This window comes from Passer domesticus, chromosome 1 (genome assembly GCF_036417665.1).
Source record: "Passer domesticus isolate bPasDom1 chromosome 1, bPasDom1.hap1, whole genome shotgun sequence".
Classification (NCBI taxonomy): Eukaryota; Metazoa; Chordata; class Aves; order Passeriformes; family Passeridae; genus Passer; species Passer domesticus.
Window position 1 is genome coordinate 2,040,275 of NC_087474.1, and position 13,144 is coordinate 2,053,418.

At 49.4% G+C, this 13,144-nt stretch overlaps 1 pseudogene; it reads left to right on the plus strand.

Moving 5' to 3' along the window:
- Positions 1-4,242: 4,242 nt before the first annotated feature.
- Positions 4,243-7,335, plus strand: LOC135286694 (PWWP domain-containing DNA repair factor 3A-like; annotated as a pseudogene).
- The last annotated feature ends 5,809 nt before the right edge of the window (positions 7,336-13,144 follow it).

Consider the following 13,144-nt stretch of genomic DNA (forward strand, 5'->3'; position numbering starts at 1 on the left):
AACCCTCCTGCAGACATCACCCAAAATGGCACATGGACCCACACCACCCTAAAAACAGAGCAGCTCTGAAGGGCACTGGGGGCATCCCCAGCAACTTGGGGATTTTCATCCCACCTTCCCAGCTCCTCTGGCTCCCCCAGGCACTCCCAGCTGCAGACATCCATGTGGTAACGTCCTGCACTTGTTTAGACTCAGCCCTGGTTGCTGTGCTCAGTAACTTCTTCCAGATGTGAGCAGCTCTTTGCATAACGTCCCCGTGGCCACGTCCTGCCTGCGCCGGGTTCACTACAGAACTTTTTAAATTTTTTAATTTTTTTTAATGCTCTTTCTCATTCTCAACCCTGCACTGCTCCACAGGAAAAAAAATCCTGGCCAGTGCCACCAGAACATCGTCCCTGTCAGAAAGGTTTTTGTGAGATGAGTGTTTGGCCTGTCTGACATCTCTCCTACCCTGGAAACCCTTCCAAAAAACTACATAAGCTCCTGGAAATGCAGCCAGTGCTGGGGGTGAGGCTGGAGGTGTGAGACAGGGATTAAAGCTCTGCTCCAGGGCCCAGATCCCTGCGACCTTTTCATGGATGTGGCTCAGGGGACCAGGGAGCTCCAGAACTTGGAGTCCTCATGGCTCTGGAATATGAAGATCTGCAGGGGTGGTCAAAGCCCTCTCTGAGGGGCTCTCCAACAGGTTCTGGCTTTTTGCAAGAAGCTGAGCCCACCTCTCACATGGAGATCTGGTCTTTGCCAGGTGCAGTTTTTCCCTCCTGGTGAGGGAGAAGCTGTTCCTGCAATGGCCACCAAGACAAGGGGAGAAACCTTGGAAGGGGCACAAGCAATGACACACTTGGGTGAAACCCTTTCTTTGAGCACAGCGACCACAGCAATGTCCCTGAGAGACAAAACACAGGTGGTTTCTTGGCCACAGCCACCCAGGGGCTAGGTGGGGTTTGCTGAAAGAACCTCCTGAAGGTCCCTGCAAATCCCACCCCACCCAGTTTGGAGAGATCCCACCCAGCCTGAGCTTGGGGGCTTTGTTGTGTTGGCTCATGGTTGGTTCATGGGTGACTGATCCCTCCTTGGAGCTTCTTCAGCTGCTGGGATTTCTGGCTGAGGGTAACCCCAGGCTCTTGGTGCCTTCATACAAAGTTCTGGAAGTTCTGGAGTCTTCCTGGAAGGCTGGGAAATGGCTCTGGCACAGCTTGCACAGCATCACTGACTGTGAGAAATGATGAAGGGAAGGTTAACAGGGTGCACAGAGGGATCTGAGGGTCCAGAGTTCAGTTCAGCTGCTGTTAGGGAACAGGTTCTCCAGGAAGGCAAAGTTCTGCAGAAACTGGCAACAAGGGGTACATGGAGGGAGGTTGTTGACACAAAAGTGTTGGGTCACTTCCCTGGGACTTTCCAGCAGCGTGGTGGCCACAAAAGGGACATCTCCTGTAGCTTTACCTCTTCCTTTCTCTCCCCAGGCCATGACATGGCAACTGCAAGGTCACACAGGGTCATAAATGAAAGATCAGCCACAACAACACAGAGGAAAATGTTTAGGGAAACCAGGAGAGGTTCCTATTTCCTTGGTTTAGCTGACAGCTGGTATTTCCACTTGCATTTCCATGGTTTCAGACTTCCCCAAGGGAAGTGTCATCAAGGACAAGGGACGAGAAGAAAGCTGAGACTTTCTAAGAGCTCAGGGAGCTTTGGGTTTGGGAGGAACCACAGAAGAACCTGGAGGTGTTTGTGTAGATGGGGCACCTGGGGACAGAGTTTGGTGGTGGATGTGGCAGTGCTTGGCAGTTAATTGTTGGACTTGATGACCTTGAGGGTCTTTTCCAACCTAAATGATTCTGTGAAGAGCCAAGTGGACCTGGAGTGATGAATTCCCAGGTGGAACCATGGCTCTGCCTGCCTGGGATTCCCTGCTTTTACAGCTGTGCTCTGCTGAGCATCTCCCCTGGGCTGGAATTCCCATGGAGAGGTGCTCCAGGAGATGGTGAGAGGAGGTTCCGTGGTGTCCCCCCTTCCTGAGCGGGTCAGGGCTTGGGCAGAGCAGGAGGGAAGATTCCCTTGGGACACAGGATGGAGGCTGGGGACGTGGTTAGGGACATATCCTGGGCTTGGCCAGAGGTTTTCACTCAGCAGCTGGTTTTCTGAGCAGGATTATGGAAAAGAAGGGATCAAATCAGGCCAAGGGAGGGAGAAAGAAAGAATAAAAAATAGGGGAAGCAAGAACATTCCTGGAGGCTCTCTGGCCTCTCTCCCTCCAACCTCCTGAGAGGAGCAGGAGGAGGAGAGAGACAAAACAAAAGGCACAAGAAAAAAAGGAGCCAAAATAGCACTAACACGAGGGTTGTGAGGTCCAAAGCAAGCAGTGGCGGGGCAGGCCCCTTCCCAAAAACCCGTCAGCTTTCGGAGGATCCGGGGGTCCTGCAGAAAACGCTGCCCTTTTATGGCCAGGCGAGGAGGGCCGAGCACAGGATCCTGCCCTACTAAGGGAAAACATCTCCTGCTCAGTGTTTGCAAGGAGAACACCCACAGTGAGTATAGACAAGCTCTCAAAGGACGACTGAAATACTGCTGCTCGTGTTGACCCCGATTCTTCTCTGCTCTTTTCCTTTTTTTTTTTTTTTCTTCTCTTGGAGTTCTCACTTCTGCCTCCAAACCAGGGAGGGAGGGTGGAAAAAAAAGAGACATTTAAAAAGAAAAGTGATGATCCAGGCAGGGCTGGCTGGGTCCAGGTGAAACCCTCCCATCGTGGGGTGGGGAGCAGTTCAGGAGGGTTGGGTGGGGAGGTGGGTGAAGCCCCCTGAGCTGTTCCCCTTCCAGCAGTGGCTGTGCTGGTGTTTATCCTGCTCTGGGCCGGTGTTTATCCTGCCCTGGGCCGTGGAAGGGCTGAGATCCAAGCAGGGAAGACGTTGTTACTCCACTCAAGCACGACGTTTGTGCCAAGCCCATCCATCCACTGCTGCAAATCCCATCCCTGCTGCCTGGGATGGAACCACCACCTCCCAAAGCTGCAAAAGCCACTCCATCCCATGGCAGGTGGTATTTTCACCAGGAATTACTTTTTGCCTCTGCTTGGCTGAGGCAGGGAGGGGAATCCACACTGCAAGTAAGACCCTGACTCACAGACACCTCAGTGATTTTGTATTTTCTGTATTTTTCATGCACCCAAGAATTTATCCACCCACAGGTATCTTCTGGATCTGGCAGCAGACAGGTTTTAATTCTCAGAGGAGCTCATATTGGATTTTAGGCCTTTTTTTCTACCAATTTTGTAATTACCAGGTTTAATTTTATGTTTGGTAACACCAGTATTAGGAAGTTTTAACCTTTGAGTTAGCACACAGCGATGAGAAGATCCAAGAATTAAGGAAAAAATGCTTGGAGAAGTGAATTTAGTTTGGTGGCCAGGTTTTGGTAGTGGGGGGCTACAGGGGTGGCCTCTGTGAGAAGCTGCTGGAAGTTTCCCTCATGTCCAGCAGAGCCAATTCCAGCCAGCTCCAGGACTGATCCAGCACTGGCCAAAGTGAACCCATCAGAGATGGGGCAGCACTTCTGGGGAAAACAGATTTAGGAAAAGAAACCCTGTAGCTGCAGACAGAGTGATGCCTCAGGTTTAGCTTTTATATTTTCAGGTTCTGTGCTGCTTTAGTGTGTGGGTCTGAGCTTCACATCAGGGCATGGTGAGCTCTCTGCACAGAGCAGGGAGACAAAACAATTCCTGCTCCAGCTGGGCACCAAGGACAAATGATCCAAATCTCAGCCCAGGAGCACAAACCCCGTGGGCTGCAGAGAGAAAAACAAGCAGGATGGGACTGCAGGGGCTGCAGCTGGGATTGGACAATGAACTGCAATGTGCACATGGAGCAGAGCTGAGCCCAGGGAGAGACCCCGGCAGCACTCGTGCATTTTGGGACCATTTGGGTTCATCTTGGGTGCAGCCCTGGCTGGGCTCTGGTGCTGCCCAAGGTGGATCCATGGAGGAGATCCTTTGAATAAATCCCTGCTTTATTCTTTAGCTCTGTCCAGTCTCTGTTCTAGGTCAGCCTGCACAAGGCATCAAGAGGAGTGAGGATATGTGAGAGGAACAGCCCTGCAGACCCCCAGGTCACTGCAGGAGGAGGGGCAGGAGCTGCTGCAGGTGCTGGAGCTGTGATTCCCCTGAGATTCCATGGTGCAGCCTGTGGAGAGCCCCTGCAGCCCATGGATCCATGCAGGACATGGAGGAGCCCATGCTGGAGCTGGGGGATGCTCAAAGCACCCTGTGACCCCGTGGGGAGCCCACGCTGGGGCAGGCTCCTGGCCCACGCTGGAGCTGCATCCACCACAGCCCAAATATCTGCCCAGCTGCTGGACTTCAAGAAGTACTTCCTGGCTACCAGAACTGGAGCCAGGTGAGGCTGTGCTGTGTCTCTGCACGCTGCCTGGCTCAGAGTGGCTTCAGCGTCTGCGCATCCCCGGCTGTGTTGGTCTTGGCAGACATTGACTCGTTAGCAGCAAGACTCATTAGAACTGGGGCCTTGGGGGATGTTTTCACGGAATTCTAGAGTGATTTGGGCTGGAAGGAACCTTAAAGATCATTCATTTCCAAACCCCTGCCATGGGCAGGGACACCTTCCACTATCCCATGTTGCTCCAAGCCCTGTCCAGCCTGGCCTTGGACACTTCCAGGGATCCAGGGACAGCTGGGTCACCTAAACGTGTTACAGCTGAGGAGACCACGGAGCAGCTGCCATGACCCTGCTTTTGGAGCTGGCTTTGCTCATCTCTTTGGATGAGTTACAGCAGAGCATTGCCAGGTCTTCGTTTTGGGTGAAAAAGGGCTTATTTGAGAGTTATTTAAGAGCAGGTTTTACAACCAAGGTCTGTGCTCTGCATGCACCGAGCAAGCCAAGCTGAGGCAAGCCAAGCAGCCCAAGCCAAGTTGTCCTCACTGCTGTTGTGTTGGAGGAACAATCTCTATTAACAACTTGACTTGGCAGTTTCAACATTTTGGGGAAAGAAATATTTTTATTCTCCCACCAGGCCTTTCTCCAGCCATTATTGGCTACTGCTTTCCTGCACAAACAATTTAACCCCTGCGATGTTCAGGGCACTGGACAAAAGTAAATTTAGTAAAATTTAACCTTTTCCTGATAAAGCACATGGATTCTATGATTTAGGTGGGAAAACCACAGGATTTTACTGATTTATTTAATTTTTTTTAAACCCTTCACAACTCTTCATAATTAAAGAAACCATGTTGCCACATAACTGGAGGAAATGTCCTTTTGTTGCTTGAAAACTGGTGAAAGAAACAGAAAGCAAGAGGTTCAATGGTCATTTCTTGGGATGGAAATGTGGTACAGCAGAGATTGAGTCCAGGGTTTTTCAACATCCTCACCCATAACCTGCAGGAACAAGAGCAGCCCCACATCTCCATTTCTGCAGGAGAGATCTTCTGAGGGCATCAAGTGCCACACTGAGGGCAAGAAACTCCAAAAGGCTCTTAAAAACAGAAAAAGCTGAGAAGAAATTTCAAATAAGCTTTGATGTGGGAATAGATAAAGTAAAGCATCTGGAGAAAAAAAAGATTTGAACAACTCTTGTGCTATGCCAAGGCTGGGACTGGCACCACGAGCTGAGATCTTGGACTGCCCCCAGAAATCACTGGCTCAGTGTGTGGCCAAGGAGTGCTCAAGGTGGCAGCTAAAAAGAGACAAGAAATTGTTATTTCTCAGCCTTCCCTGCACGCATCCAATGCTGAAGGCATCACTTTGCTGCTGCAGGAAACCCTGATGTGTTCTCATTTCGATAACTCTGCAGCCCTGATCTCCAAGGGGGGCGAGCTGGTGTTGGAGAAGAAGAAAAAACAATTCAATGACCACTGGGATGGGGCAGCTGCTTTGCAAGGTGAGATGGCAGCTCAGGATCATTCAGCCTGGAGAAGGGAAGGCTCCTGAGAGCTTTTCAACCCTTTGGGAGGGCAGCAAATCCTGAAGGTGATGAGGTCAGTGAACGTGAGATTATCATCAAATTATAGAGATCGTAGAGTCCTATGGTTTGGGTTGGAGGGTCACCAAAGAGGAGGAAGATTTCCCAAGTTTTCTGTCCCATTGAGAACCCAGATTCTTTGAGGAAGGGACGTTGGTGTGGTGCAAGCTGCAGCAGTGTCCGTGCTGGCCAGCGGCGGTGAAAGCAGCAAAGAGGAAGCACCAGAAGGCCTGTGTGCTCTTCATAGATGGCACCAAAAACGAGAAGAAAAAAGGTTTCTCAGTGTCTCTGAAGAGCCTGAAGCACTTTGTGAGGAGAAGCAGGAGCTCACTGAATGAGCCAAATGGAACTATTCCAGGGAAATCCAGTGGTGCCTCCAGCTGATCCTGGATTATTGAATCCCAGTGGGCTGTCATGCTTTCACTGGGTCCCTCCTGGAGTATTTTGCTGCTCATATCAGCTAGCCAGTGAGGAAAGAGGGATACCAGAGCGTGGTGCAGATGGCATTCCCAAACACAGGGGAGGAAGGGGCTGGACAGCCTTTCTCAGACTCCTCCCTGACAGGACCAGACAAGAAGCCAGTGGAGTTCATAGTGAAGACCAAAGGGCCTGAAGAATATCTCCTGGGCATCTTGAAAAGTGGGGAAACAACCCCACTGGCTGAAGAAATTCCTGAATTCCAGCTGGTACATAACTTGTGTGGTGATTTACCTGGAGGATGAGGAGCAGCTGGACCTGGTGGTTGGGTACCTGAAGGAGGTGGACAGGGACACCAAGAACCTGCACCAGATCCTGGGGGATGGCATCAGATTCATCTCAGATGTGCTTTTACCTGAGGCCACCATCCGTGCCATTGCTGCAGTGGATGACATTGATTATGAGAAGGCAGAAGAGAAGTGCATTAAAGAACCACGTGTGAGCAAAAGAGAGAGAGAATTCTTTGATGAACAAGTCCTGGGAAGCCAAAAGCTCAAGATGGAGCTGGAGCCTGCAGAGAGCTGAGGAGTGGCCAGGGCTGTCCTGGGGCCAGGTGTAAATAACCAGGGTGATTTGTGTAAAACGTGGCATTCTTTGTAAAGTCTGTGTGTGTGTTCCCAAATCTTCTGCTCCCAGCCCTTGCTGCTTCCCCTGGCATTGCCGTGTTCAGGATCTGCCTGATCCTCATCCCTCAGTGCCCTCCTGGGGGGCTGCCAGAGACCCCCAGGGCTGTGCAGAGCTTCTGCTGCTCCACCGACTTCCACGTGGGTTCTTTTAGCCAAACACCCGACTTGGGAAGGGATCTTGCCCTGCTTTGTGGTGCCTGGTGTCCTCCTTGCTCCTGGAAAAACCACGGGTTTATCACTTGGATCACTGCTCAGCACCTTCAGGCTTCACCAATAAATAAACAATAAACTTCAATGAGCTATAAACTTCATCCCTCATCCAATGCAAAGGTGGGTTTGACAGCTCCTGTGTGCAAAGTTAAGGGTGGAATTCCTGTGACAGCTCCGAAGGGCGTTGGTGTCACCCCTGGGCTTGCCAGGTGTGGATCTGCAGGGTCTGCCCAGCACGGGGCTGGCAGCTCAAAGGCAGCTTTGCATATCAAAGGAGAATGCAGCAAGGAGCAGCTTTTCATTAGTCAGGAAGTCATAAATTGATACCTTGATTGAAATAATTATCAAGAATTACAGGAAATACCCGGAGATGCATTTATATTCAAGAGAGTCTCCAGGGAGTTGGGGAAACTTTGCCCCAAATAGGAGTTTCTGTTCAGGGATGCAGCACTGAAAAATGAAAACCCATCTTTCACCCCCCCCCCCATTATCAGTCCTGCCTTTTATCTGTCTTTTTAGAACAGATTCTTACTTTTTCCTCTTTAGATAATCCTGATTTTTAAGGCTGCTGTGGAAGTGCTGGAGTTGCAAAGCAGATACATAGGAACTGCAATAATTTCATTGCCCCTTTGTGATCAATCTTACACCCCTTCTCTGCCCTCTGGCTTTTAGGTCCCTGAAATCCACAGGATCCATCAAAACAGGAGCATCCAGAGAAACTGTGATAGCCCCTGGATCCCTGGAAGTGTCCAGGGCCAGGTTGGAGCACCCTTGGATAGTGGAAGGTTGAAGGGAGGTTGGAATGGGATGATCTTTAAGGTTCCTTCCCACCCAAAACATTGTGGGATTCTGTGAAATTGGTAACGTGAAAAACAAGAAGCCACCTTACTCTGGAAATATTCACATACAGGAAATATTCAGTGAGTTTTCCTCCCCTGCCTAAGCCATGTTATATAATGATTAAAAAAAAAAAACAAACCAAAAAACCCAACCCAACCAACCAGAAGAAAAAACCCAAAACCCACACAAAAACACCCAGAAAAACAAACCACACACACAACACTCAAAAAAACCCCAAAAACAAAACACCAACAAAAAAACCAAACAACAAATACAGGATGAAGATCACACAGAAATAATCTGATTTATATTAGTGCCCAAAATCCCCATTAACTGCTGGTATTTGTGCTGAAACCTTCAGCAGAGAAGGTTCCCTGCCCATGGCAGGGGGGTAGGAGTGGATGAACTTTTAGGGTCCCTTCCAACACAAGGTTTTCCCTAATTATATGATCCTAAGAATGCAGGGGTGAAGTGAAGGCCTCAAAGAGGTGTCTCAGGGTAGAAAGTTCAGCTTTTCAAGGCTAAATTTACAGCGGGGTTTAGAAACACCAAGGCTCCAAGGGTGGGTATGGAAAACAAACCATGGGCACCTTCGGCCACGGTTTTGTAAGACCCAAATCCAGAAGCTGAAGCTCAAATTAAATTTAAGACACCAGCTCACATCCCTGCAGCTCCAGCACAGTTGGAAGAGGGAAGATGGCAGGGACAGATGACGCGGAGCTGGAGGAAAGCAGTGCTGGAAGGAGGGAACATTGCTCACAGGAGTTATTTATGATCCGCCAGGAAAGCGAGGAGATACACAGCCTGGGACTCCCTGGGGATCTGTCCCAGGCCTGGTGCTGCTCAAAATATTTTTTTAATAATTACTTGCATGAATAGAAAATTTGCTTCTTCCAGCTGCAAATGATAGCGAGCCGGGAGGGACTGGAGGAGCTTTGGAGGATGGGCTGGGACTTCAAAACAAGCTTGACGCAGTAGAGAATTAGCCTGGAAAAAAAAATTAGTCTGCAATTTAGGAGAAACAAAGGGAAAATGCTGCTTGTATAAGAGGAGCTGGGCTGCAGAGCACGGCCTGGGGAGAGAATGGGGGAGCAGGGATGTGGCAAAGGCGTCACATCCCTGCCTGGGATGGGCAGCCTGTCACAGTTGTATTTTCTGGAAAAATCCCTTCACCCAGGATTTTTCTCCTGGGAAGCTGAGAAGCCTCAGAGAAAAAGGAAAATAATTCTTATCTCATTTGCTTCTCCTGTGTTTTGCTCCTTTGGAATGTGGTTGGAGATTGTTTACCCACAGGTGATTGTTTCATTGGTTTCATGTGAGTTGTTTTGACTCAATGGCCAATCAGTGCCAAGCTGTGTTGAGGCTCTGGAGAAAGTCACGAGTTTTTCATTATTATCTTTCTACCCTTCTGTAAGTATCCATTCCGTAGTCTTTAGTAAAGTTTAGTTTAGTATTCTTTAATATAATATAGATCATAAAATAATAAATTAGCCTTCGGAGAACATGGAGTCAGATTCATCATTCCTTCTTTCGCCTGGGAACCCCACAAACACAACAGCAGCCCTCCTTGTTCTGAGGGACAAGCAGCAAAGCACAGACAAGGGCAGGTGAATGTGGCCTGCAGGACACGTGGAGAGGTGATTCAGGTCCCTGTGGATCCATGGATCCTCACCAGGAGTGGGTTGTCTGCACAGACATGGGGATCTGGGGAGGTCATGTGCTGGTGGTGGAGTCCAGGGGTTGGTCAGTCACAGAAGCTGGAAAAAGAAATCAAAACAAACTCACCCAAACTCCAAAACCCCCTCATGCTCCCCCAAAATAATCAAAGGACTTGGAGTTATGTATTACAGAGAAGACCAGGTTTGGGCAAGAGCTACCTTGCTGCCTTAGAGCTTTTACAGATATTTAAGGCAGTCTGTTCCCTTCTATTTAAATATTTACAGGGGCCTGGTGTGATAGGACAAGGGGGAATGGATTCCCACAGCCAGAGGGTAGGGTTAGATGGGATTTTGGGAAGGAATTCTTCCCTGTGAGGCTCTGAGGGGTTGGACTAGAATTCCCAGAGCAGCTGTGGCTGCCCCTGGATCCGTGGCAGTGCCCAAGGCCAGGCTGGATGGGGTTTGGAGCACCCTGGGACAGTGGAAGATGTCCCTGCCATGGCAGGGGTGGCACTGGATGAACTTTAAGGTCCCTCCCAACCCAAACCATTATGAGATCCTCTGATTTTCTTAGAAGGAAATAGGTTGCTCTCTTTCTCTCTGTGACCAGCGGTGATGGGCTTATGCAACAGAAAAGGAGCTTTAATTTAGACAACAACAACAACAACAACAACAACAACAACAACAACAACAACATAGTTGGGGGTTTTGTCTTGGTTTGTTTTCTGGGTTTGTTTTTAATAGAGTGCGTAGTTCAGGCAATTTTGGTTTTGGCAGTTCAACTGCTCAATATCAGCCCTGTAAATTTTTTTGTAGACTGGTTGGATAAGAACTGCTGTGATTTATACAGCTGGAGTTGATCCTGACTCTGCAAAGGAGGAAACTGTGCAGAGCTGAAAAGGCCCATTTTTGCCATGTTCTCTGGCACAAACTGCTTGTGAAAGGTGTCAGTTCAGAGCTATTCATGGAAATGAAAGATGAGCATGGAATCTATGCAGCTTCCTGCAGAAAGTCAGCAGGAAATCCATGGCTAAAGCTGGATTTCTCCATCAGTATGTGGGTTTTGTTACAGAGAGCAGTTTTGATAAAACAGATTTTTTTTTTCTTTGTTTTCCCTCCTGGTTTAATAGCAGAGAGGTGTATTGCTATATTCCTGAAATCAAAAATCACACCAGAGACACGACCAGGCAGCCTGGGTTTGAGATGATGTGAGCTCATATTCCCAGATTCTGTACTGCTGACCACATTTTCCTTAGACAGCTCTCATTTCTGCAATAACCAACCCTGCCAAGCCCAGAAGGCAATCACATCTTCACAGCAACTTGTGAGCTCTGAGGAGCAGAAAATTGTCCCAGATGATTTTCAGTGGCTTTGGTGGCTCAGAGAAACCAGAATGCACCTCCAAGTCTCTGCAAGGGCTCCCACTCACCAGCCCTGCTTCCCACAGATGAGAACATCGAGTCCTTGACATACTCCCTCTCTTGGGCTTTTTTTTTACAATTTTGCATTTTTAAAATGAACAATTGCTTGTCACAAGGGGAAGATCTGATCTTTGAAGAAGGAAGAGGTAAGGGCCAGGGTCTAACCCATGGGCTGAGGGTGATTCCTGTTTAGCCTGAGGTGAAGGACCTGTAGGTCTGCATGGAATATGACATTTCCAATGTGTTCCCTAAAATCATCACAGAATCACACAATGGTTTGGGTTGGAAGGAACCTAAAAAATCATCCAGTTCCACACCCTGCCATGGCAGCCTCGATCACGGGACACCACAGGGACTGATCTGTCCTTTCAGGGGAGAGAGTGGGAATAAGGGAAATGAAGTGACAGGGGGTATAATATATAAAATTGACATTGCTTCAAAAAGTTGTTTTTTAAAATCTTTTTTATGCTGATATAATGCATCCCTCTCAATGGAACGGGTTTGTTCTCATTCTTTCTCCAATCTCCTGCTTTGGAAGGCCCATAAAGCTCTGCTGGTTGATTCACCTCACATTGCCAAGAGCCAGGTGTTTCTTCTGGAAGTGCAGCAATCCTCACCCTCCCCCCTTCACGAGGACCTTCCCATACCTCCTCATGGTTTTTGATGCCTTGTGCAGGCTGACCTAGAACAGAGACTGGACAGAGCTAAAGAATAAATTAGGGATTTATTCAAAGGATCTCCTCCATGGATCCACCTTGGGCAGCACCAGAGCCCAGCCAGGGCTGCACCCAAGATGAACCCAAATGGCCCCAAAATGCACGAGCGCTGCCGGGGTCTCTCCCTGGGCTCAGCTCTGCTCCATGTGCACATTGCAGTTCAGTGTCCAATCCCAGCTGCAGCCCCTGCAGTCCCATCCTGCTGGTTTTTCTCTCTGCAGCCCACGGGGTTTGTGCTCTTGGGCTGAGATTTGGATCATTTGTCCTTGGTGCCCAGCTGGAGCAGGAATTGTTTTGTCTCCCTGCTCTGTGCAGAGAGCTCACCATGCCCTGATGTGAAGCCCAGACCCACAGACTAAAGCAGCACAGGGTCTGAAAAATATAAAAGCTAAACCTGAGCCATCATTTTCATTTGTCAAAATTCATTGGGGTAAAGTTATGTGGATATTGCCCAAGTGGGTGGCCAAGGCACCAAGGAGAAGGGAAGGACCTTCCTCATCCTCCCTCACAGGGTGCACCATGAGCTGGAAGAAAAAGCAACCCCAAGAGGGAGGGCAGCCCCTTCCTGTCTGCAGGAATTAATTAAGGAATTTTGCAGCCTGAGGCCAGGACTGGGACATAATGGCAGAGTGGGAGCTGCAAGTGTTCACAAGCTGTGTTGAGCTCAGAACTCTCCGTGCCAGAATCACAAAATCCTTAAGGTTGGAACAGAGCTCCAAAATCAGGTCCAGCCATTACCCCAACACTGTTCACCACAAACCCTGTCCCCAGGTGCCACATCCACACATTTTTTGAGTGCTTCCAGGGATGGGGATTCCACCACTGCTCTGGACAGCCTCTTCCAATGCCTTACCACCCTTTCATGAAGAAATTTTTTCTGGTATCAAATCCAAACCTCCCCTGGCCCAGCCTGAGGCCGTTCTCTCTCCTCCTGTCCCTGTTCCCTGGGAGCAGAGCCTGATCCCCCTGGCTGTCTCCTCCTGTCAGGAGCTGTGCAGAGCCACAAGATCTCTCCTGATCCCCCTTTTCTCCAGGCTGAGCCCCTTCCCAGCTCCCTCAGCCTCTCCTGGTGCTCCAGCCCCTTCCCCAGCTCCATTCCCTTCCCTGGACACGCTCCAGCCCCTCAGTGTTTCTTGTGCTGAGGGGCCCAAGAGTGCACACAGAATTCCAGGTGCAAAGTCAGAGAATCCCTGGGATAAAGACATCACTTTCCTTAGACTGCACCCCAT